Genomic DNA, 18575 nt, shown 5'->3' on the forward strand with positions numbered 1-18575 from the left:
CAACACAATGCAAAGGCACTGCTGGGATTTGAACCCAGGATCTCCTGTTTACTAGACAGGCACTTTAACCAACTAAGCTACAGCACCTTTATCTAAACTTTTTGGGAGGGTGACTGTGACGAGCAAATCATCCAGAAGAGAGGTCATAGTATCGAGTAATAGGTTGTGCTATTGACAGCATGAAGGAAAGTGTTTTGGTTGTCAGATAGCCTTGACATTTTTAGGCCAAGTGTGCTTAGCAAAATGACAAAAGCTGCAACCTGAATCCAAAACCTCTGAATAGCCATATTTGACAAAAATAGAAGTCTTGCGCTCTCTCAATTGCACTACAGAACCCCAAAAAGCACTCCTTTGTGTCCCAAAAACAGTGAGTTTACACACTCTGTGGCATGAAAATCCCCACGACTCTGTAGACTTGATTGCCGTTTCAAAATGCACTGCCAGGACTTTCTGTCCTCAGGAAAGTACAGAGAGCACAGTCACTGCCAGATAAACACTGCACAATTTGATACCAGCATTTCCTATGTACAAGACAAATGTCTTGACCAGAGTAGCCACAGCACTCTGTTGGAAATGAATGTTAGCATGTCAAAGTAGTCTTAGAATGCCACAGCACCTTTATCTAAACTTTCTGCGAGGGTGACTGTGACGAGCAAAACATCCAGAAGAGAGGTCATAGTATCAAGTAATAGGTTGTGCTATTGACAGCATGAAGGAAAGTGTTTTGGTTGTCAGATAGCCTTGACATTTTTAGGCCAAGTGTGCTTAGCAAAATGACAAAAGCTGCAACCTGAATCCAAAACCTTTGAATAGCCATATTTGGCAAAATAGAAGTCTAGCGCTCTCTCAATTGCACTACAGATCCCACAAAAAGCACTCCTTTGTGTCCCCAAAACAGTGAGTTTATGCACTCTGTGGCATGGAAATCACCTTGCCTGAGACTCTGTAGAATTGATTGCCGTTTCAAAATGCACTGTGAGGTTTTTCTGTCCTCAGGAAAGTACAGAGAGCACAGTCACTGCCAGATAAACACTGCAGAATTTGATACCAGCATTTCCTATGTACAAGACAAATGTCTTGACCAGAGTAGCCACAGCACCCTGTTGGAAATGAGTGTTATCATGTCAGAGAAGTCTTATAATGCAGTCAATGAAAGATTTGTGAACAGGGTTTAGTTTTGCCCATGCAATTGAGAGCATGAAAGTGTTTGTTTGAGAAAAGAGTTTTGGTGGTCAGGTACTCTTGCCGTTTTTTGGCCAAGTGTGCTTAGCAAAATGCCATCAGCTGCGACTCTGATGGGACTCGAACCCACAACCTTTGAATGACCACATTTGGCAATCTAGAAGTCCAATGCGCTATCCATTGCGCCACAGAGCCCACCTGTTTGACCCATGTGTCTCTAAAACTGCGAGATCGCACTTCCTTTGGCAAGGAAATCTAAATCCCCACGTCTCTGTACAATTGAACATACTTTCAAAAGTAGCTTTCAGGACTTCCTGTCCTTAGGAGGGCCCAGAAAGAACAGTCACTGCCAGATAAGCAATGCTAAGATTTGAAAGCAGGATCTCCTGTTTGCAAGAAAGGTACCTTGTCCAGCTAAGCCACAGGACACTGTTAGAAAAGAGTGTTAGCATATCAGAGCATAATTAAAAAAAACATCCAAGAAAAGATCTGAGAACAGGATTGACTTCTACCCTTGATCAGTACTGCATATTGTCTTGGGTAGCCGTTTTCTATCAGCTTTCAGAAAAGCACACATTTTATCATTACTCAGTTGCACAACACAATGCAAGGGCACTGCTGGGATTTGAACCCAGGATCTCCTGTTTACTAGACAGGCGCTTTAACCAACTAAGCCACAGCACCTGTCGCTTGACTTTATGGGAGGGTGACTGTGAGGAGCAAAACATCCAGAAGAGAGGTCATAGTCTCGAGTAATAGGTCGTGCTATTGACAGCATGAAGGAGTTTGTTTGAGGAAAGTGTTTTGGTTGTCAGATAGCCTTGCCATTTTTAGGCCAAGTGTGCTTACCAAAATGTCAAAAGCTTCAACCTGAATCCAAAACCTTTGAATAGCCATATTTTGCAAAATAGAAGTCTAACGCCCTATCAATTGAACTACAGAACCCACAAAAAGGACAGAGAGCACAGTCACTGCCAGATAAACACTGCACAATTTGATACCAGCATTCCCTATGTACAAGACAAATGTCTTGACCAGAGTAGCCACAGCATTCTGTTGGAAATGAATGTTAGCATGTCAAAGTAGTCTTAGAATGCCACAGCACCTTTATCTAAACTTTCTGGGAGGGTGACTGTGACGAGCAAAACATCCAGAAGAGAGGTCATAGTATCGAGTAATAGGTCGTGCTATTGACAGCATGAAGGAAAGTGTTTTGGTTGTCAGGTAGCCTTGACATTTTTAGGCCAAGTGTGCTTAGCAAAATGACAAAAGCTGCAACCTGAATCCAAAACCTCTGAATAGCCATATTTGACAAAAATAGAAGTCTAGCGCTCTCTCAATTGCACTACAGAACCCCAAAAAGCACTCCTTTGTGTCCCAAAAACAGTGAGTTTACACAATCTGTGGCATGAAAATCCCTCGACTCTGTAGAATTGATTGCCGTTTCAAAATGCACTGCCAGGACTTTCTGTCCTCAGGAAAGTACAGAGAGCACAGTCACTGCCAGATAAACACTGCACAATTTGATACCAGCATTTCCTATGTACAAGACAAATGTCTTGACCAGAGTAGCCACAGCACTCTGTTGGAAATGAATGTTAGCATGTCAAAGTAGTCTTAGAATGCCACAGCACCTTTATCTAAACTTTCTGGGAGGGTGACTGTGATGAGCAAAACATCCAGAAGAGAGGTCATAGTATCGAGTAATAGGTTGTGCTATTGACAGCATGAAGGAAAGTGTTTTGGTTGTCAGATAGCCTTGACATTTTTAGGCCAAGTGTGCTTAGCAAAATGACAAAAGCTGCAACCTGAATCGAAAACCTTTGAATAGCCATATTTGGCAAAATAGAAGTCTAGCGCTCTCTCATTTGCACTACAGATCCCACAAAAAGCACTCCTTTGTGTCCCAAAAACAGTGAGTTTACACACTCTGTGGCATGAAAATCCCCTCGACTCTGTAGAATTGATTGCCGTTTCAAAATGCACTGCCAGGACTTTCTGTCCTCAGGAAAGTACAGAGAGCACAGTCACTGCCAGATAAACACTGCACAATTTGATACCAGCATTTCCTATGTACAAGACAAATGTCTTGACCAGAGTAGCCACAGCACTCTGTTGGAAATGAATGTTAGCATGTCAAAGTAGTCTTAGAATGCCACAGCACCTTTATCTAAACTTTCTGGGAGGGTGACTGTGACGAGCAAAACATCCAGAAGAGAGGTCATAGTATCGAGTAATAGGTTGTGCTATTGACAGCATGAAGGAAAGTGTTTTGGTTGTCAGATAGCCTTGACATTTTCAGGCCAAGTGTGCTTAGCAAAATGACAAAAGCTGCAGCCTGAATCCAAAACCTTTGAATAGCCATATTTGGCAAAATAGAAGCTCTTCAAGCTGCCCTCTCAAATGCACTCGTACAGAACCCTACAAAAAGGACAGAGAGAGCACAGTCACTGCCAGATAAACACTGCACAATTTGATACCAGCATTTCCTATGTACAAGACAAATGTCTTGACCAGAGTAGCCACAGCATTCTGTTGGAAATGAATGTTAGCATGTCAAAGTAGTCTTAGAATGCCACAGCACCTTTATCTAAACTTTCTGGGAGGGTGACTGTGACGAGCAAAACATCCAGAAGAGAGGTCATAGTATCGAGTAATAGGTCGTGCTATTGACAGCATGAAGGAAAGTGTTTTGGTTGTCAGGTAGCCTTGACATTTTTAGGCCAAGTGTGCTTAGCAAAATGACAAAAGCTGCAACCTGAATCCAAAACCTCTGAATAGCCATATTTGACAAAAATAGAAGTCTAGCGCTCTCTCAATTGCACTACAGAACCCCAAAAAGCACTCCTTTGTGTCCCAATGAAAATCCCCTCGACTCTGTAGAATTGATTGCCGTTTCAAAATGCACTGCCAGGACTTTCTGTCCTCAGGAAAGTACAGAGAGCACAGTCACTGCCAGATAAACACTGCACAATTTGATACCAGCATTTCCTATGTACAAGACAAATGTCTTGACCAGAGTAGCCACAGCACTCTGTTGGAAATGAATGTTAGCATGTCAAAGTAGTCTTAGAATGCCACAGCACCTTTATCTAAACTTTCTGCGAGGGTGACTGTGACGAGCAAAACATCCAGAAGAGAGGTCATAGTATCGAGTAATAGGTTGTGCTATTGACAGCATGAAGGAAAGTGTTTTGGTTGTCAGATAGCCTTGACATTTTCAGGCCAAGTGTGCTTAGCAAAATGACAAAAGCTGCAGCCTGAATCCAAAACCTTTGAATAGCCATATTTGGCAAAATAGAAGTCTTAGCGCTCTCTCAATTGCACTACAGAACCCACAAAAAGGACAGAGAGCACAGTCACTGCCAGATAAACACTGCACAATTTGATACCAGCATTTCCTATGTACAAGACAAATGTCTTGACCAGAGTAGCCACAGCATTCTGTTGGAAATGAATGTTAGCATGTCAAAGTAGTCTTAGAATGCCACAGCACCTTTATCTAAACTTTCTGGGAGGGTGACTGTGACGAGCAAAACATCCAGAAGAGAGGTCATAGTATCGAGTAATAGGTCGTGCTATTGACAGCATGAAGGAAAGTGTTTTGGTTGTCAGGTAGCCTTGACATTTTTAGGCCAAGTGTGCTTAGCAAAATGACAAAAGCTGCAACCTGAATCCAAAACCTCTGAATAGCCATATTTGACAAAAATAGAAGTCTAGCGCTCTCTCAATTGCACTACAGAACCCCAAAAAGCACTCCTTTGTGTCCCAAAAACAGTGAGTTTACACAATCTGTGGCATGAAAATCCCCTCGACTCTGTAGAATTGATTGCCGTTTCAAAATGCACTGCCAGGACTTTCTGTCCTCAGGAAAGTACAGAGAGCACAGTCACTGCCAGATAAACACTGCAGAATTTGATACCAGCATTTCCTATGTACAAGACAAATGTCTTGACCAGAGTAGCCACAGCACCCTGTTGGAAATGAGTGTTAGCATGTCAGAGAAGTCTTATAATGCAGTCAATGAAAGATTTGTGAACAGGGTTTAGTTTTGCCCATGCAATTGAGAGCATGAAAGTGTTTGTTTGAGAAAAGAGTTTTGGTGGTCAGGTACTCTTGCCGTTTTTTGGCCAAGTGTGCTTAGCAAAATGCCATCAGCTGCGACTCTGATGGGACTCGAACCCACAACCTTTGAATGACCACATTTGGCAATCTAGAAGTCCAATGCGCTATCCATTGCGCCACAGAGCCCACCTGTTTGACCCATGTGTCTCTAAAACTGCGAGTTCAGCACTTTCTTTGGCAAGGAAATCTAAATCCCCTCGTCTCTGTACAATTGAACATACTTTCAAAAGTAGCTTTCAGGACTTCCTGTCCTTAGGAGGGCCCAGAAAGAACAGTCACTGCCAGATAAGCAATGCTAAGATTTGAAAGCAGGATCTCCTGTTTGCAAGAAAGGTACCTTGTCCAGCTAAGCCACAGGACACTGTTAGAAAAGAGTGTTAGCATATCAGAGCATAATTAAAAAAACATCCAAGAAAAGATCTGAGAACAGGATTGACTTCTACCCTTGATCAGTGCTGCATATTGTCTTGGGTAGCCGTTTTCTATCAGCTTTCAGAAAAGCACACATTTTATCATTACTCAGTTGCACAACGCAATGCAAAGGCACTGCTGGGATTTGAACCCAGGATCTCCTGTTTACTAGACAGGCGCTTTAACCAACTAAGCCACAGCACCTGTCGCTTGACTTTATGGGAGGGTGACTGTGAGGAGCAAAACATCCAGAAGAGAGGTCATAGTTTCGAGTAATAGGTTGTGCTATTGACAGCATGAAGGAGTTTGTTTGAGGAAAGTGTTTTGGTTGTCAGATAGCCTTGCCATTTTTAGGCCAAGTGTGCTTAGCAAAATGTCAAAAGCTTCAACCTGAATCCAAAACCTTTGAATAGCCATATTTTGCAAAATAGAAGTCTAACGCCCTATCAATTGAACTACAGAACCCACAAAAAGGACAGAGAGCACAGTCACTGCCAGATAAACACTGCACAATTTGATACCAGCATTTCCTATGTACAAGACAAATGTCTTGACCAGAGTAGCCACAGCATTCTGTTGGAAATGAATGTTAGCATGTCAAAGTAGTCTTAGAATGCCACAGCACCTTTATCTAAACTTTCTGGGAGGGTGACTGTGACGAGCAAAACATCCAGAAGAGAGGTCATAGTATCGAGTAATAGGTCGTGCTATTGACAGCATGAAGGAAAGTGTTTTGGTTGTCAGGTAGCCTTGACATTTTTAGGCCAAGTGTGCTTAGCAAAATGACAAAAGCTGCAACCTGAATCCAAAACCTCTGAATAGCCATATTTGACAAAAATAGAAGTCTAGCGCTCTCTCAATTGCACTACAGAACCCCAAAAAGCACTCCTTTGTGTCCCAAAAACAGTGAGTTTACACAATCTGTGGCATGAAAATCCCTCGACTCTGTAGAATTGATTGCCGTTTCAAAATGCACTGCCAGGACTTTCTGTCCTCAGGAAAGTACAGAGAGCACAGTCACTGCCAGATAAACACTGCACAATTTGATACCAGCATTTCCTATGTACAAGACAAATGTCTTGACCAGAGTAGCCACAGCACTCTGTTGGAAATGAATGTTAGCATGTCAAAGTAGTCTTAGAATGCCACAGCACCTTTATCTAAACTTTCTGCGAGGGTGACTGTGACGAGCAAAACATCCAGAAGAGAGGTCATAGTATCGAGTAATAGGTTGTGCTATTGACAGCATGAAGGAAAGTGTTTTGGTTGTCAGATAGCCTTGACATTTTTAGGCCAAGTGTGCTTAGCAAAATGACAAAAGCTGCAACCTGAATCGAAAACCTTTGAATAGCCATATTTGGCAAAATAGAAGTCTAAGCTCTCTCATTTGCACTACAGATCCCACAAAAAGCACTCCTTTCTGTCCCAAAAACAGTGAGTTTACACACTCTGTGGCATGAAAATCCCCTCGACTCTGTAGAATTGATTGCCGTTTCAAAATGCACTGCCAGGACTTTCTGTCCTCAGGAAAGTACAGAGAGCACAGTCACTGCCAGATAAACACTGCACAATTTGATACCAGCATTTCCTATGTACAAGACAAATGTCTTGACCAGAGTAGCCACAGCACTCTGTTGGAAATGAATGTTAGCATGTCAAAGTAGTCTTAGAATGCCACAGCACCTTTATCTAAACTTTCTGGGAGGGTGACTGTGACGAGCAAAACATCCAGAAGAGAGGTCATAGTATCGAGTAATAGGTTGTGCTATTGACAGCATGAAGGAAAGTGTTTTGGTTGTCAGATAGCCTTGACATTTTCAGGCCAAGTGTGCTTAGCAAAATGACAAAAGCTGCAGCCTGAATCCAAAACCTTTGAATAGCCATATTTGGCAAAATAGAAGTCTTAGCGCTCTCTCAATTGCACTACAGATCCCACAAAAAGCACTCCTTTGTGTCCCCAAAACAGTGAGTTTATGCACTCTGTGGCATGGAAATCACCTTCCCTGAGACTCTGTAGAATTGATTGCCGTTTCAAAATGCACTGTCAGGTTTTTCTGTCCTCAGGAAAGTACAGAGAGCACAGTCACTGCCAGATAAACACTGCAGAATTTGATACCAGCATTTCCTATGTACAAGACAAATGTCTTGACCAGAGTAGCCACAGCACCCTGTTGGAAATGAGTGTTAGCATGTCAGAGAAGTCTTATAATGCAGTCAATGAAAGATTTGTGAACAGGGTTTAGTTTTGCCCATGCAATTGAGAGCATGAAAGTGTTTGTTTGAGAAAAGAGTTTTGGTGGTCAGGTACTCTTGCCGTTTTTTGGCCAAGTGTGCTTAGCAAAATGCCATCAGCTGCGACTCTGATGGGACTCGAACCCACAACCTTTGAATGACCACATTTGGCAATCTAGAAGTCCAATGCGCTATCCATTGCACCACAGAGCCCACCTGTTTGACCCATGTGTCTCTAAAACTGCGAGATCGCACTTCCTTTGGCAAGGAAATCTAAATCCCCTCGTCTCTGTACAATTGAACATACTTTCAAAAGTAGCTTTCAGGACTTCCTGTCCTTAGGAGGGCCCAGAAAGAACAGTCACTGCCAGATAAGCAATGCTAAGATTTGAAAGCAGGATCTCCTGTTTGCAAGAAAGGTACCTTGTCCAGCTAAGCCACAGGACACTGTTAGAAAAGAGTGTTAGCATATCAGAGCATAATTAAAAAAACATCCAAGAAAAGATCTGAGAACAGGATTGACTTCTACCCTTGATCAGTGCTGCATATTGTCTTGGGTAGCCGTTTTCTATCAGCTTTCAGAAAAGCACACATTTTATCATTACTCAGTTGCACAACGCAATGCAAAGGCACTGCTGGGATTTGAACCCAGGATCTCCTGTTTACTAGACAGGCGCTTTAACCAACTAAGCCACAGCACCTGTCGCTTGACTTTATGGGAGGGTGACTGTGAGGAGCAAAACATCCAGAAGAGAGGTCATAGTTTCGAGTAATAGGTTGTGCTATTGACAGCATGAAGGAGTTTGTTTGAGGAAAGTGTTTTGGTTGTCAGATAGCCTTGCCATTTTTAGGCCAAGTGTGCTTAGCAAAATGTCAAAAGCTTCAACCTGAATCCAAAACCTTTGAATAGCCATATTTTGCAAAATAGAAGTCTAACGCCCTATCAATTGAACTACAGAACCCACAAAAAGGACAGAGAGCACAGTCACTGCCAGATAAACACTGCACAATTTGATACCAGCATTTCCTATGTACAAGACAAATGTCTTGACCAGAGTAACCACAGCATTCTGTTGGAAATGAATGTTAGCATGTCAAAGTAGTCTTAGAATGCCACAGCACCTTTATCTAAACTTTCTGGGAGGGTGACTGTGACGAGCAAAACATCCAGAAGAGAGGTCATAGTATCGAGTAATAGGTCGTGCTATTGACAGCATGAAGGAAAGTGTTTTGGTTGTCAGGTAGCCTTGACATTTTTAGGCCAAGTGTGCTTAGCAAAATGACAAAAGCTGCAACCTGAATCCAAAACCTCTGAATAGCCATATTTGACAAAAATAGAAGTCTAGCGCTCTCTCAATTGCACTACAGAACCCCAAAAGCACTCCTTTGTGTCCCAAAAACAGTGAGTTTACACAATCTGTGGCATGAAAATCCCTCGACTCTGTAGAATTGATTGCCGTTTCAAAATGCACTGCCAGGACTTTCTGTCCTCAGGAAAGTACAGAGAGCACAGTCACTGCCAGATAAACACTGCACAATTTGATACCAGCATTTCCTATGTACAAGACAAATGTCTTGACCAGAGTAGCCACAGCACTCTGTTGGAAATGAATGTTAGCATGTCAAAGTAGTCTTAGAATGCCACAGCACCTTTATCTAAACTTTCTGCGAGGGTGACTGTGACGAGCAAAACATCCAGAAGAGAGGTCATAGTATCGAGTAATAGGTTGTGCTATTGACAGCATGAAGGAAAGTGTTTTGGTTGTCAGATAGCCTTGACATTTTCAGGCCAAGTGTGCTTAGCAAAATGACAAAAGCTGCAGCCTGAATCCAAAACCTTTGAATAGCCATATTTGGCAAAATAGAAGTCTTGCGCTCTCTCAATTGCACTACAGATCCCACAAAAAGCACTCCTTTGTGTCCCCAAAACAGTGAGTTTATGCACTCTGTGGCGTGGAAATCACCTTCCCTGAGACTCTGTAGAATTGATTGCGGTTTCAAAATGCACTGTCAGGTTTTTCTGTCCTCAGGAAAGTACAGAGAGCACAGTCACTGCCAGATAAACACTGCAGAATTTGATACCAGCATTTCCTATGTACAAGACAAATGTCTTGACCAGAGTAGCCACAGCACCCTGTTGGAAATGAGTGTTAGCATGTCAGAGAAGTCTTATAATGCAGTCAATGAAAGATTTGTGAACAGGGTTTAGTTTTGCCCATGCAATTGAGAGCATGAAAGTGTTTGTTTGAGAAAAGAGTTTTGGTGGTCAGGTACTCTTGCCGTTTTTTGGCCAAGTGTGCTTAGCAAAATGCCATCAGCTGCGACTCTGATGGGACTCGAACCCACAACCTTTGAATGACTACATTTGGCAATCTAGAAGTCCAATGCGCTATCCATTGCGCCACAGAGCCCACCTGTTTGACCCATGTGTCTCTAAAACTGCGAGATCGCACTTCCTTTGGCAAGGAAATCTAAATCCCCTCGTCTCTGTACAATTGAACATACTTTCAAAAGTAGCTTTCAGGACTTCCTGTCCTTAGGAGGGCCCAGAAAGAACAGTCACTGCCAGATAAGCAATGCTAAGATTTGAAAGCAGGATCTCCTGTTTGCAAGAAAGGTACCTTGTCCAGCTAAGCCACAGGACACTGTTAGAAAAGAGTGTTAGCATATCAGAGCATAATTAAAAAAAACATCCAAGAAAAGATCTGAGAACAGGATTGACTTCTACCCTTGATCAGTGCTTCATATTGTCTTGGGTAGCCGTTTTCTATCAGCTTTCAGAAAAGCACACATTTTATCATTACTCAGTTGCACAACACAATGCAAAGGCACTGCTGGGATTTGAACCCAGGATCTCCTGTTTACTAGACAGGCGCTTTAACCAACTAAGCCACAGCACCTGTCTCTTGACTTTATGGGAGGGTGACTGTGAGGAGCAAAACATCCAGAAGAGAGGTCATAGTATCGAGTAATAGGTTGTGCTATTGACAGCATGAAGGAAAGTGTTTTGGTTGTCAGATAGCCTTGACATTTTCAGGCCAAGTGTGCTTAGCAAAATGTCAAAAGCTTCAACCTGAATCCAAAACCTTTGAATAGCCATATTTTGCAAAATAGAAGTCTAACGCCCTATCAATTGAACTACAGAACCCACAAAAAGGACAGAGAGCACAGTCACTGCCAGATAAACACTGCACAATTTGATACCAGCATTTCCTATGTACAAGACAAATGTCTTGATCAGAGTAGCCACAGCACTCTGTTGGAAATGAATGTTAGCATGTCAAAGTAGTCTTAGAATGCCACAGCACCTTTATCTAAACTTTCTGCGAGGGTGAATGTGACGAGCAAAACATCCAGAAGAGAGGTCATAGTATCGAGTAATAGGTTGTGCTATTGACAGCATGAAGGAAAGTGTTTTGGTTGTCAGATAGCCTTGACATTTTTAGGCCAAGTGTGCTTAGCAAAATGACAAAAGCTGCAGCCTGAATCCAAAACCTTTGAATAGCCATATTTGGCAAAATAGAAGTCTAGCGCTCTCTCAATTGCACTACAGATCCCACAAAAAGCACTCCTTTGTGTCCCCAAAACAGTGAGTTTATGCACTCTGTGGCATGGAAATCACCTTGCCTGAGACTCTGTAGAATTGATTGCCGTTTCAAAATGCACTGTCAGGTTTTTCTGTCCTCAGGAAAGTACAGAGAGCACAGTCACTGCCAGATAAACACTGCAGAATTTGATACCAGCATTTCCTATGTACAAGACAAATGTCTCGACCAGAGTAGCCACAGCACCCTGTTGGAAATGAGTGTTAGCATGTCAGAGAAGTCTTATAATGCAGTCAATGAAATATTTGTGAACAGGGTTTAGTTTTGCCCATGCAATTGAGAGCATGAAAGTGTTTGTTTGAGAAAAGAGTTTTGGTGGTCAGGTACTCTTGCCGTTTTTTGGCCAAGTGTGCTTAGCAAAATGCCATCAGCTGCGACTCTGATGGGACTCAAACCCACAACCTTTGAATGACCACATTTGGCAATCTAGAAGTCCAATGCGCTATCCATTGCGCCACAGAGCCCACCTGTTTGACCCATGTGTCTCTAAAACTGCGAGATCGCACTTCCTTTGGCAAGGAAATCTAAATCCCCTCGTCTCTGTACAATTGAACATACTTTCAAAAGTAGCTTTCAGGACTTCCTGTCCTTAGGAGGGCCCAGAAAGAACAGTCACTGCCAGATAAGCAATGCTAAGATTTGAAAGCAGGATCTCCTGTTTGCAAGAAAGGTACCTTGTCCAGCTAAGCCACAGGACACTGTTAGAAAAGAGTGTTAGCATATCAGAGCATAATTAAAAAAACATCCAAGAAAAGATCTGAGAACAGGATTGACTTCTACCCTTGATCAGTGCTTCATATTGTCTTGGGTAGCCGTTTTCTATCAGCTTTCAGAAAAGCACACATTTTATCATTACTCAGTTGCACAACACAATGCAAAGGCACTGCTGGGATTTGAACCCAGGATCTCCTGTTTACTAGACAGGCGCTTTAACCAACTAAGCCACAGCACCTGTCTCTTGACTTTATGGGAGGGTGACTGTGAGGAGCAAAACATCCAGAAGAGAGGTCATAGTTTCGAGTAATAGGTCGTGCTATTGACAGCATGAAGGAGTTTGTTTGAGGAAAGTGTTTTGGTTGTCAGATAGCCTTGCCATTTTTAGGCCAAGTGTGCTTAGCAAAATGTCAAAAGCTTCAACCTGAATCCAAAACCTTTGAATAGCCATATTTTGCAAAATAGAAGTCTAACGCCCTATCAATTGAACTACAGAACCCACAAAAAGGACAGAGAGCACAGTCACTGCCAGATAAACACTGCACAATTTGATACCAGCATTTCCTATGTACAAGACAAATGTCTTGACCAGAGTAGCCACAGCATTCTGTTGGAAATGAATGTTAGCATGTCAAAGTAGTCTTAGAATGCCACAGCACCTTTATCTAAACTTTCTGGGAGGGTGACTGTGACGAGCAAAACATCCAGAAGAGAGGTCATAGTATCGATTAATAGGTCGTGCTATTGACAGCATGAAGGAAAGTGTTTTGTTTGTCAGGTAGCCTTGACATTTTTAGGCCAAGTGTGCTTAGCAAAATGACAAAAGCTGCAACCTGAATCCAAAACCTCTGAATAGCCATATTTGACAAAAATAGAAGTCTAGCGCTCTCTCAATTGCACTACAGAACCCCAAAAAGCACTCCTTTGTGTCCCAAAAACAGTGAGTTTACACACTCTGTGGCATGAAAATCCCCTCGACTCTGTAGAATTGATTGCCGTTTCAAAATGCACTGCCAGGACTTTCTGTCCTCAGGAAAGTACAGAGAGCACAGTCACTGCCAGATAAACACTGCACAATTTGATACCAGCATTTCCTATGTAGAAGACAAATGTCTTGATCAGAGTAGCCACAGCACTCTGTTGGAAATGAATGTTAGCATGTCAAAGTAGTCTTAGAATGCCACAGCACCTTTATCTAAACTTTCTGCGAGGGTGAATGTGACGAGCAAAACATCCAGAAGAGAGGTCATAGTATCGAGTAATAGGTTGTGCTATTGACAGCATGAAGGAAAGTGTTTTGGTTGTCAGATAGCCTTGACATTTTCAGGCCAAGTGTGCTTAGCAAAATGACAAAAGCTGCAACCTGAATCCAAAACCTTTGAATAGCCATATCTGGCAAAATAGAAGTCTTGCGCTCTCTCAATTGCACTACAGATCCCACAAAAAGCACTCCTTTGTGTCCCCAAAACAGTGAGTTTATGCACTCTGTGGCATGGAAATCACCTTCCCTGAGACTCTGTAGAATTGATTGCCGTTTCAAAATGCACTGTCAGGTTTTTCTGTCCTCAGGAAAGTACAGAGAGCACAGTCACTGCCAGATAAACACTGCAGAATTTGATACCAGCATTTCCTATGTACAAGACAAATGTCTTGACCAGAGTAGCCACAGCACCCTGTTGGAAATGAGTGTTAGCATGTCAGAGAAGTCTTATAATGCAGTCAATGAAAGATTTGTGAACAGGGTTTAGTTTTGCCCATGCAATTGAGAGCATGAAAGTGTTTGTTTGAGAAAAGAGTTTTGGTGGTCAGGTACTCTTGCCGTTTTTTGGCCAAGTGTGCTTAGCAAAATGCTATCAGCTGCGACTCGAACCCACAACCTTTGAATGACTACATTTGGCAATCTAGAAGTCCAATGCGCTATCCATTGCGCCACAGAGCCCACCTGTTTGACCCATGTGTCTCTAAAACTGCGAGATCGCACTTCCTTTGGCAAGGAAATCTAAATCCCCTCGTCTCTGTACAATTGAACATACTTTCAAAAGTAGCTTTCAGGACTTCCTGTCCTTAGGAGGGCCCAGAAAGAACAGTCACTGCCAGATAAGCAATGCTAAGATTTGAAAGCAGGATCTCCTGTTTGCAAGAAAGGTACCTTGTCCAGCTAAGCCACAGGACACTGTTAGAAAAGATTGTTAGCATATCAGAGCATAATTAAAAAAACATCCAAGAAAAGATCTGAGAACAGGATTGACTTCTACCCTTGATCAGTGCTTCATATTGTCTTGGGTAGCCGTTTTCTATCAGCTTTCAGAAAAGCACACATTTTATCATTACTCAGTTGCACAACACAATGCAAAGGCACTGCTGGGATTTGAACCCAGGATCTCCTGTTTACTAGACAGGCGCTTTAACCAACTAAGCCACAGCACCTGTCTCTTGACTTTATGGGAGGGTGACTGTGAGGAGCAAAACATCCAGAAGAGAGGTCATAGTTTCGAGTAATAGGTCGTGCTATTGACAGCATGAAGGAGTTTGTTTGAGGAAAGTGTTTTGGTTGTCAGATTGCCTTGCCATTTTTAGGCCAAGTGTGCTTAGCAAAATGTCAAAAGCTTCAACCTGAATCCAAAACCTTTGAATAGCCATATTTTGCAAAATAGAAGTCTAACGCCCTATCAATTGAACTACAGAACACACAAAAAGGACAGAGAGCACAGTCACTGCCAGATAAACACTGCACAATTTGATACCAGCATTTCCTACGTACAAGACAAATGTCTTGACCAGAGTAGCCACAACATTCTGTTGGAAATGAATGTTAGCATGTCAAAGTAGTCTTAGAATGCCACAGCACCTTTATCTAAACTTTCTGGGAGGGTGACTGTGACGAGCAAAACATCCAGAAGAGAGGTCATAGTATCGAGTAATAGGTTGTGCTATTGACAGCATGAAGGAAAGTGTTTTGGTTGTCAGATAGCCTTGACATTTTCAGGCCAAGTGTGCTTAGCAAAATGACAAAAGCTGCAACCTGAATCCAAAACCTCTGAATAGCCATATTTGACAAAAATAGAAGTCTAGCGCTCTCTCAATTGCACTACAGAACCCAAAAAGCACTCCTTTGTGTCCCAAAAACAGTGAGTTTACACACTCTGTGGCATGAAAATCCCCTCGACTCTGTAGAATTGATTGCCGTTTCAAAATGCACTGCCAGGACTTTCTGTCCTCAGGAAAGTACAGAGAGCACAGTCACTGCCAGATAAACACTGCACAATTTGATACCAGCATTTCCTATGTACAAGACAAATGTCTTGACCAGAGTAGCCACAGCACTCTGTTGGAAATGAATGTTAGCATGTCAAAGTAGTCTTAGAATGCCACAGCACCTTTATCTAAACATTCTGGGAGGGTGACTGTGACGAGCAAAACATCCAGAAGAGAAGTCATAGTATCGAGTAATAGGTTGTGCTATTGACAGCATGAAGGAAAGTGTTTTGGTTGTCAGATAGCCTTGACATTTTCAGGCCAACTGTGCTTAGCAAAATGTCAAAAGCTTCAACCTGAATCCAAAACCTTTGAATAGCCATATTTTGCAAAATAGAAGTCTAACGCCCTATCAATTGAACTACAGAACCCACAAAAAGGACAGAGAGCACAGTCACTGCCAGATAAACACTGCACAATTTGATACCAGCATTTCCTATGTACAAGACAAATGTCTTGATCAGAGTAGCCACAGCACTCTGTTGGAAATGAATGTTAGCATGTCAAAGTAGTCTTAGAATGCCACAGCACCTTTATCTAAACTTTCTGCGAGGGTGAATGTGACGAGCAAAACATCCAGAAGAGAGGTCATAGTATCGAGTAATAGGTTGTGCTATTGACAGCATGAAGGAAAGTGTTTTGGTTGTCAGATAGCCTTGACATTTTTAGGCCAAGTGTGCTTAGCAAAATGACAAAAGCTGCAGCCTGAATCCAAAACCTTTGAATAGCCATATTTGGCAAAATAGAAGTCTAGCGCTCTCTCAATTGCACTACAGATCCCACAAAAAGCACTCCTTTGTGTCCCCAAAACAGTGAGTTTATGCACTCTGTGGCATGGAAATCACCTTCCCTGAGACTCTGTAGAATTGATTGCCGTTTCAAAATGCACTGTCAGGTTTTTCTGTCCTCAGGAAAGTACAGAGAGCACAGTCACTGCCAGATAAACACTGCAGAATTTGATACCAGCATTTCCTATGTACAAGACAAATGTCTTGACCAGAGTAGCCACAGCACCCTGTTGGAAATGAGTGTTAGCATGTCAGAGAAGTCTTATAATGCAGTCAATGAAAGATTTGTGAACAGGGTTTAGTTTTGCCCATGCAATTGAGAGCATGAAAGTGTTTGTTTGAGAAAAGAGTTTTGGTGGTCAGGTACTCTTGCCGTTTTTTGGCCAAGTGTGCTTAGCAAAATGCTATCAGCTGCGACTCTGATGGGACTCGAACCCACAACCTTTGAATGACTACATTTGGCAATCTAGAAGTCCAATGCGCTATCCATTGCGCCACAGAGCCCACCTGTTTGACCCATGTGTCTCTAAAACTGCGAGATCGCACTTCCTTTGGCAAGGAAATCTAAATCCCCTCGTCTCTGTACAATTGAACATACTTTCAAAAGTAGCTTTCAGGACTTCCTGTCCTTAGGAGGGCCCAGAAAGAACAGTCACTGCCAGATAAGCAATGCTAAGATTTGAAAGCAGGATCTCCTGTTTGCAAGAAAGGTACCTTGTCCAGCTAAGCCACAGGACACTGTTAGAAAAGATTGTTAGCATATCAGAGCATAATTAAAAAAAACATCCAAGAAAAGATCTGAGAACAGGATTGACTTCTACCCTTGATCAGTGCTTCATATTGTCTTGGGTAGCCGTTTTCTATCAGCTTTCAGAAAAGCACACATTTTATCATTACTCAGTTGCACAACACAATGCAAAGGCACTGCTGGGATTTGAACCCAGGATCTCCTGTTTACTAGACAGGCGCTTTAACCAACTAAGCCACAACACCTGTCTCTTGACTTTATGGGAGGGTGACTGTGAGGAGCAAAACATCCAGAAGAGAGGTCATAGTTTCGAGTAATAGGTCGTGCTATTGACAGCATGAAGGAGTTTGTTTGAGGAAAGTGTTTTGGTTGTCAGATAGCCTTGCCATTTTTAGGCCAAGTGTGCTTAGCAAAATGTCAAAAGCTTCAACCTGAATCCAAAACCTTTGAATAGCCATATTTTGCAAAATAGAAGTCTAACGCCCTATCAATTGAACTACAGAACCCACAAAAAGGACAGAGAGCACAGTCACTGCCAGATAAACACTGCACAATTTGATACCAGCATTTCCTATGTACAAGACAAATGTCTTGACCAGAGTAGCCACAGCATTCTGTTGGAAATGAATGTTAGCATGTCAAAGTAGTCTTAGAATGCCACAGCACCTTTATCTAAACTTTCTGGGAGGGTGACTGTGACGAGCAAAACATCCAGAAGAGAGGTCATAGTATCGAGTAATAGGTCGTGCTATTGACAGCATGAAGGAAAGTGTTTTGTTTGTCAGGTAGCCTTGACATTTTTAGGCCAAGTGTGCTTAGCAAAATGACAAAAGCTGCAACCTGAATCCAAAACCTCTGAATAGCCATATTTGACAAAAATAGAAGTCTAGCGCTCTCTCAATTGCACTACAGAACCCCAAAAAGCACTCCTTTGTGTCCCAAAAACAGTGAGTTTACACACTCTGTGGCATGAAAATCCCTCGACTCTGTAGAATTGATTGCCGTTTCAAAATGCACTGCCAGGACTTTCTGTCCTCAGGAAAGTACAGAGAGCACAGTCACTGCCAGATAAACACTGCACAATTTGATACCAGCATTTCCTATGTACAAGACAAATGTCTTGACCAGAGTAGCCACAGCACTCTGTTGGAAATGAATGTTAGCATGTCAAAGTAGTCTTAGAATGCCACAGCACCTTTATCTAAACTTTCTGCGAGGGTGAATGTGACGAGCAAAACATCCAGAAGAGAGGTCATAGTATCGAGTAATAGGTTGTGCTATTGACAGCATGAAGGAAAGTGTTTTGGTTGTCAGATAGCCTTGACATTTTCAGGCCAAGTGTGCTTAGCAAAATGACAAAAGCTGCAACCTGAATCCAAAACCTTTGAATAGCCATATTTGGCAAAATAGAAGTCTTGCGCTCTCTCAATTGCACTACAGATCCCACAAAAAGCACTCCTTTGTGTCCCCAAAACAGTGAGTTTATGCACTCTGTGGCATGGAAATCACCTTCCC

At 42.4% G+C, this 18575-nt stretch overlaps 14 non-coding genes across 14 annotated transcripts; all 14 read right to left on the reverse strand.

The window, feature by feature from the left end:
- Nucleotides 1-13: 13 nt before the first annotated feature.
- On the reverse strand, nucleotides 14-87 carry trnat-agu (transfer RNA threonine (anticodon AGU)). Its single transcript has one exon. It is a non-coding gene; the product is annotated as a tRNA-Thr (tRNA).
- Nucleotides 88-1287: 1200 nt separating this feature from the next.
- trnar-ucu (transfer RNA arginine (anticodon UCU)) lies at nucleotides 1288-1377 on the reverse strand. The gene is given in 2 exon segments: nucleotides 1288-1323; nucleotides 1341-1377. It is a non-coding gene; the product is annotated as a tRNA-Arg (tRNA).
- Nucleotides 1378-1792: 415 nt separating this feature from the next.
- Nucleotides 1793-1866, reverse strand: trnat-agu (transfer RNA threonine (anticodon AGU)). The gene has a single exon. It is a non-coding gene; the product is annotated as a tRNA-Thr (tRNA).
- A 3477-nt stretch (nucleotides 1867-5343) lies between these two features.
- trnar-ucu (transfer RNA arginine (anticodon UCU)) lies at nucleotides 5344-5433 on the reverse strand. The gene is given in 2 exon segments: nucleotides 5344-5379; nucleotides 5397-5433. It is a non-coding gene; the product is annotated as a tRNA-Arg (tRNA).
- Nucleotides 5434-5848: 415 nt separating this feature from the next.
- On the reverse strand, nucleotides 5849-5922 carry trnat-agu (transfer RNA threonine (anticodon AGU)). Its single transcript has one exon. It is a non-coding gene; the product is annotated as a tRNA-Thr (tRNA).
- A 2151-nt stretch (nucleotides 5923-8073) lies between these two features.
- Nucleotides 8074-8163, reverse strand: trnar-ucu (transfer RNA arginine (anticodon UCU)). The gene is given in 2 exon segments: nucleotides 8074-8109; nucleotides 8127-8163. It is a non-coding gene; the product is annotated as a tRNA-Arg (tRNA).
- A 414-nt stretch (nucleotides 8164-8577) lies between these two features.
- Nucleotides 8578-8651, reverse strand: trnat-agu (transfer RNA threonine (anticodon AGU)). The gene has a single exon. It is a non-coding gene; the product is annotated as a tRNA-Thr (tRNA).
- A 1620-nt stretch (nucleotides 8652-10271) lies between these two features.
- Nucleotides 10272-10361, reverse strand: trnar-ucu (transfer RNA arginine (anticodon UCU)). The gene is given in 2 exon segments: nucleotides 10272-10307; nucleotides 10325-10361. It is a non-coding gene; the product is annotated as a tRNA-Arg (tRNA).
- Nucleotides 10362-10776: 415 nt separating this feature from the next.
- On the reverse strand, nucleotides 10777-10850 carry trnat-agu (transfer RNA threonine (anticodon AGU)). Its single transcript has one exon. It is a non-coding gene; the product is annotated as a tRNA-Thr (tRNA).
- Nucleotides 10851-11929: 1079 nt separating this feature from the next.
- trnar-ucu (transfer RNA arginine (anticodon UCU)) lies at nucleotides 11930-12019 on the reverse strand. The gene is given in 2 exon segments: nucleotides 11930-11965; nucleotides 11983-12019. It is a non-coding gene; the product is annotated as a tRNA-Arg (tRNA).
- A 414-nt stretch (nucleotides 12020-12433) lies between these two features.
- Nucleotides 12434-12507, reverse strand: trnat-agu (transfer RNA threonine (anticodon AGU)). Its single transcript has one exon. It is a non-coding gene; the product is annotated as a tRNA-Thr (tRNA).
- Nucleotides 12508-14622: 2115 nt separating this feature from the next.
- trnat-agu (transfer RNA threonine (anticodon AGU)) lies at nucleotides 14623-14696 on the reverse strand. Its single transcript has one exon. It is a non-coding gene; the product is annotated as a tRNA-Thr (tRNA).
- A 2030-nt stretch (nucleotides 14697-16726) lies between these two features.
- Nucleotides 16727-16816, reverse strand: trnar-ucu (transfer RNA arginine (anticodon UCU)). The gene is given in 2 exon segments: nucleotides 16727-16762; nucleotides 16780-16816. It is a non-coding gene; the product is annotated as a tRNA-Arg (tRNA).
- A 415-nt stretch (nucleotides 16817-17231) lies between these two features.
- trnat-agu (transfer RNA threonine (anticodon AGU)) lies at nucleotides 17232-17305 on the reverse strand. The gene has a single exon. It is a non-coding gene; the product is annotated as a tRNA-Thr (tRNA).
- Nucleotides 17306-18575: the final 1270 nt, after the last annotated feature.

The sequence above is a fragment of the Xyrauchen texanus genome, chromosome 38 (assembly GCF_025860055.1).
Source record: "Xyrauchen texanus isolate HMW12.3.18 chromosome 38, RBS_HiC_50CHRs, whole genome shotgun sequence".
In the NCBI taxonomy this organism is placed as follows: Eukaryota; Metazoa; Chordata; class Actinopteri; order Cypriniformes; family Catostomidae; genus Xyrauchen; species Xyrauchen texanus.